This window comes from Mus pahari, chromosome 12 (assembly GCF_900095145.1).
Source record: "Mus pahari chromosome 12, PAHARI_EIJ_v1.1, whole genome shotgun sequence".
NCBI lineage: Eukaryota > Metazoa > Chordata > Mammalia > Rodentia > Muridae > Mus > Mus pahari.
The window spans coordinates 85,324,993-85,330,827 of NC_034601.1; the positions used below are offsets into that span (position 1 = coordinate 85,324,993).

At 49.9% G+C, this 5,835-nt stretch overlaps 1 protein-coding gene across 5 annotated transcripts in view; it reads right to left on the minus strand.

Moving 5' to 3' along the window:
- Hlcs (holocarboxylase synthetase) overlaps nt 1–5,835 on the minus strand; it is a 171,824-nt gene that overhangs the window by 141,499 nt on the left and 24,490 nt on the right. Inside the window, exon 1 of one of the 5 annotated variants that reach the window (XM_029544592.1) lies at nt 826–880. The exons of the other annotated variants lie outside the window; for them this stretch is intronic. The gene's annotated coding sequence lies outside the window, so the exon portion shown is untranslated. Of the gene's footprint in view, nt 1–825; nt 881–5,835 lie in introns of those variants that run through there. 5 annotated transcript variants of the gene reach the window in all.

Below are 5,835 nucleotides of genomic sequence, written 5' to 3' on the forward strand. Positions count from 1 at the left end.
TGGTGGCGCACGCCCTTAATCCCAGCACTTGGGAGGCAGAGGCAGGAGGATTTCTGAGTTCAAGGCCAGCCTGGTCTACAGAGTGAACTCCAGGACAGCCAGGGCTACACAGAGAAACCCTGTCTCGAAAAAAAACAACAAACAAACAAACAAACAGAGATGTTGTTAGCATTCCTTCTAGGCGCTGCCCAACAGTTACCTAGCAACAGCCAGGTACAAGCCTGGCTTGCTATAAAATGATTGCTTGGCCTCTCTGGCCTCTCTCTCTGACCCCTTTCCCTTTCTCTGGACTCTTTCTCTCTCCCTGTCCTCTCCACGGCCCTCTTCACGTGATCCCAGCTGGCCTGTTCCCTTCTTCCACTCTCCTTTCTCTTTTCTCCTTTCTCAGTTCCTCCCTGTCCCTTTCTTTCCCACACTCCCTTCTCCCCCTGCTTCTCATGCCCCAAAATAAACTTCATTTTATCCTAGACCTGTGAGGGATACCTCGGGGAGGGATGCCTCAGCATGGGCCCACTAAGACACCCTCTCCAGCCACATCATGCCACTGGTATTACAAAACATATCAGGTGTACAAAGTAAGGAGTCGGGGCTGGAAAGCTGGCTCAGCGGTTAAGAGCACTGGGGCTCTTCCAGAGGTCCTGAGTTTGATTCCCAGCAACCACATGGTGGCTCACAACCATCTGCAATGGGATCTGATGCCCTCTTCTGGTGTGTCTGAAGACAGCTACGGTGATAAATACAGGACCCTGTGGTCAGAAACTGACAGAACACATGCAGAAAGAGAAACCCAAGGATCTTCTAGGCAAACTCAGAGCCTTCCCCCACCTCATCACACACGGAGCCCACGCACAGTGCCCTCTGGCCAAGCTGAGCAGTGTTCAGGTCCATGCTTCAAAACTGACGTCTTAGTTGGACACAATGGCTCACGTCTGAAATCCCAATACTTGGCATTCTGAGGCAGGGGGTTGCCCAGTGTTCAAGGCTTTCTTGGGCTACAGAGGGAGACTCTGCTTTCAAAAACAAAAATGCTCTTGTGAGTGTGTGCATGCACACACACAAACACGAGAGAGAGAGAGAGAGAGAGAGAGAGAGAGAGAGAGAGAAAAAAAATAAATAAATAAATAAATAAATAAATAAAAATATGTAACCCCCGCTGACTTGGACGTCGGGCGGCCAGCTAAAGTGTGTAACAGACACTGTGCTGAGGCCATGCATGGCAATGGGGCAGGGCCGTGCTCAGAGAAGACACTAACGCAGGGGTGGGCTTTTCAGATGAAGGTAAGTGGAGCCAAGCAAAGGAGCAGAGCAAAGTAGGCCTGGCTCTGCCACCTGGCTCTGCCACCGGAGGGAGTCACAGGTGCCAGCGACTGCCAGCTGCACACAGCCGGAAATGCTCACTCGGCCAACAGAGCAGCTCATAATGCCTGTGCACCTGCTTCAGGGAAAAGGAGCCAACGGTTAAATCCCCACACACCTTTGAAGAAACAAAGGAAGTTGGAGGACAGGAAAAGGCCACGGAACAACTCGGACACACCCCTGATCAAGTTTCCCACCTAAGTGCACTTCCTTTCTCTAGGAACGAGGTCTGGGAGCCTCCGGACCGTGGAAACTCCTCCATGCAGAGCAGGGGCTCCGATCAAAGTGAATACCAGAGTATCCACTGACACCCCACAGGGGTGAGGGAAGCAAACAGGACACTTCGGATTTGCACTGGGAGATGGAGAAGAAAGCGGAAGCCAGGCAAGAGGCCGATGCCAAAGATCAAAGCGGACAAAGCCGAGGCTGCCCCTGAACACGGAATTTCTGAATTTCCTCTCACATGTCATGGGCAGAACCTGTCCCAGCACTGAAGCCCCATGTCACAGCTTCTGACAACGCAAGGATCATCTGTGGTATGTGAATTAAAACTCCAGTCGAAGAAGCAGAGAGTGAGACACCAGGTACACTTCTCAGAAGCTGCTGAAATAATCTTAGGCTGAGGGTCACCACAGCATGTGTTTGCCACACACTTAAAAATATTCAGTTCTGCCACATCGTAAACCGGTAAAACATACTCATGAATTAAACTCCGTATATTTTAATCGTTTTTAGATGTGTTTCTTTCATGTGTATGGGAGTTTTGCCTGCATGTATGTTTGTGTAACATGTGTGTGCCTGGTGCCCTCAGAGGCCAAAACAGGGCATCAGATATCCTGGGCCTGGAATAACAGATGGCTGTTAAATGCTGAGAATCGAACCTGGGTCCTCTAAGTAGCCAGTGCTCTTTAACTTCTGAGTCACCTCTCCAGCCCTGATACCTGCTTTATGATACAGAGTCATAAACCTGTGAGACATATAAGGATAGACAAACGGGACCTGTGCGTGTGTGCCGACCTGGACATAAGGACAGAACAAGAGCGTTGTCCAGAGACAGGAGGTCACGGATGATCAAGCGTGATCCATGGTCAACTTGATCTGATTTAAGAGCACCTTTGAAACATATCCTGTGGCTTATCAACTGAGGAAGAAACTCCCACACTAAACTCAAGGGGCTCTATCCCATGGGCAGGGGACGCAGGCTGAACAGGAAGCAAAGGTCTGATTACATCAGCATTCTTCACTCTCTCTGCCTCCCGGTCTGCTGCAGTGTAAGCAAACAGCTTCACTCCTGAGACCACAGCCTCAGGACCCTTCAGCATCACCCCTCCCCGCCATGACAGATGGCATCCTCACACTGTGATCAGAGCAACCCCTTTCCTCAAATTCCTTCTCGCCAGATAGTTGGTCACAGCACCAAGAAAAAGGACACAAATCATGCTACATCTAGATATGAAATTACATCATCCCCAAACTAACCACCCTCTAAAGCCTCGTGGGTACTCTTCGTAAAAAACGCAGACAAATAACAACACAGCTTCCAAGCTGAGCCATGGCTACCGCAGGGATGCACGCCACATCATTACAACAGAGCAACAGCACACTGGCAACGGGCACCTTCCTCCCATCTACTGAGCCATGGCAACCTCTGGACGGCAAGAACGGCTGACACAGCAGAGGGGACTACACGGCTTACGATCCAAGCATGTGGTCCTGCCATCATGGCTATCTGATCCAAAGGGGTACTCCACCCCAGACCTCTCCTCCTTTCTCACTGATCCCTAAACTCATCTGACCATTTTCTTGATCTGCCAGCCTGTTCTGTGACCACTGAGGCAGGAGGATCTCTGTGAGTTCAAAGCCAGTCTGGTCTATTGGACAGTACCTTAGACAGCTAGTGAGGAGACAGTTGTGGCAAGCATGCTAATGCACACCCATCTCTAGTGTTCCCTCTTCCCCTGAAGTGGGAGCACTCTGAGTCTGTGCTGAACCCACAGAGTCTAGTGCGGGACAGGCCCTCTTGGCCTTCCCTACAGCTGATGGACCAAGGACACTCGGTGTCTAAACTCTGGGCGACTGAAGGGAGCAGCAGCCCAGGCAATCTGTGGACCATGTTGGAAAAGAGAAAGCTGCCATCTTCCCGTGAAGTCCCTAGTAGAGTGTCAGGGCATGCGGGGGGGGGGGGGGGGGCAGAGGCTGCCTCTGACCTGGGATGGCAGAGAAACAAAAGAAAAGAGAATTGGTACCCTACCTGCCTTAACACCTCACTGTGAGGGAGGTTCACTTTTGCCTACCTGGGTCTGGGCTGCTAAGTCGCTATGGGACTCTTTGTTACAGCAGCTGTCCCATGCAGTACAGCAACCTTGTCCCTTAAGAGACAGTGTGTCCTTAACAACATGGTAATGTGCAATTAAGTAACGATTTGGGAAAATAAAAACTATAGCCGCTAGCTAGGGGCTAAGGGTATCCTCCATGGTGGAGCAATTGCTTAGTGACACCAGGTCCTGTATTCAATACCCAGCTCCAAACACAAAGAGGCTACCACAGTTACATCTTGATGTTTAAAAACAAACTGCACACATTTGATATTTCATTGTAATGCTTTAAAATTTTTAGCTTTGGTGGGTTTTGTTTTGTTTTTAGGTTGAAATCTTATTACATTTACACGTAATACTTTAGGCTGCACAAGGCTTTTACTTCCCATTAAGCTTGGTGTCTGAGTTAGGTTTCTATTGCTGCAATAAAACACCATGACCAGAGCATCTCGGGGAGGAGAGGGTCTCCTTGCCTTACAGGACACAGTCCACCATCAGAGGAAGCCAAGGCAGAAAATGAAACCAGGAACCTAGAAGCAGGAGCTGAGGCAGAGCCATGCAGGGGTGCTATCACTGGCTTGCTCCCCATGGCTTGCTCAGCCTGCTTCCCTGTAGCACCCAGGCCACCTGCTCAGGGATGGCACCGCCCACAGTGAGCAAGACCCTTCTACAGTCATGAATCAAGAAAATACCCAGCGGGGCATGGTGGCGCACGCCTTTAATCCCAGCACTTGGGAGGCAGAGGCAGGCAGATTTCTGAGTTCGAGGCCAGCCTGGTCTACAAAATGAGTTCCAGGACAGCCAGGGCTACACAGAGAAACCCTGTCTCGAAAAACCAAAAAAAAAAAGGAAAGAAAAGAAAGAAAGAAAAGAAAATGCCCTATAGATTTGCCCAAAGAAAACCTGATGGGGGATTTTTTTTCAGCTACGTTTCCCTCTTCCCAGATGACCCTAGCTTGTGTCACAGTGACAAAGATCTCATCAGGATACGTGATCACCTGAGTTTGATCTCTGTGACCCACGTGGTGGGAGCAGAGAACTTGCCCCCTCAGAGTGTCCTCTGACCCCATACATGCTATGGCATGTGCACACACACAAATAAATAAGTGTAGTAAGAATACAAATAAAATACCCAAAGAAGAATATGCGAGCACATCACACAAACTTTTCATAGATTACAAAAAAAAAAACCTTGAAAATAAATATAAGCAATTTTATGTGGTTTAACTAAATGATTGTTAGCCATTTGTTTTGAAAATAATTCTCTAAAAGGTAAGTATATAAACAGTCATTTCTATGTATAAAAACTATTCAAGTTCATCAAAAAAAGAAATGGGCTCAATAGTTGCTTTCCTGATACCACAGAGGACTCTAGTCAGCCACAGGTACTGCTGGCTAGACTCAGCTTTAGAAAACCTCTTCCTCTTTAGAAAACTCAGAATCAACAAATAAAAGCCATTCACAGTTCCTCTGGCAACCAGGAAAGACATGAGGCATCAGTAAATTGCCACGTGGCCCCCAGCACCTCAGCTTCCTTTCAAAGACAGTAATGGAGGCACAAGGCTCTGAGCATCGGATGCGATGGACGTATCCAGGATCTTGGCAGAGCGCGTTGCCTTTGCCATTAGAGACGGAGAAAAGTTAAACAATGATTCGTGAACATTCTGTAGAGGAAGTGGGGTCCTCCGGCCTGCCTGCCCCTTCACTCCCGCCAGCCACTCCCTGCTCTCCTCTCCTGTCTCACGCCAGGCCTGGGGTGGGCGGGAGAGCTTGTCTCCCTCTCCCTCTCTCTCCTCCCAGAAGGATGTACCAGCAGATGGTTACACAAACTAGGGAAGCTACAAACCCTGAGTGCAGCAGCGAGCAGCAGCGTGGCGGGACCTCCGAAGGGCGGGCAGCGTGGCTGGCGGGATCCCCCGAAGGGCGGGCAGCGTGGTGGAACCCCGGAAGGGCGGGCGAGTGAAAGCAGGAAGCCAAGCCTGGCTCACGACAGAGGGCGAGGAGACCCCAGGCGAAGGAGAGTCAAACTACCCTGCCTAAGGATCAGGGAAGTGATCAGGGGTGTGCTCCAGGACTAGAACTCTCTCCACAAGACAAGGCAGGAGAATGCTGCCCTAGCTTTGACAGAAGGCTCAAGGAGGAGATGAAATGTGGCGCCACGGAA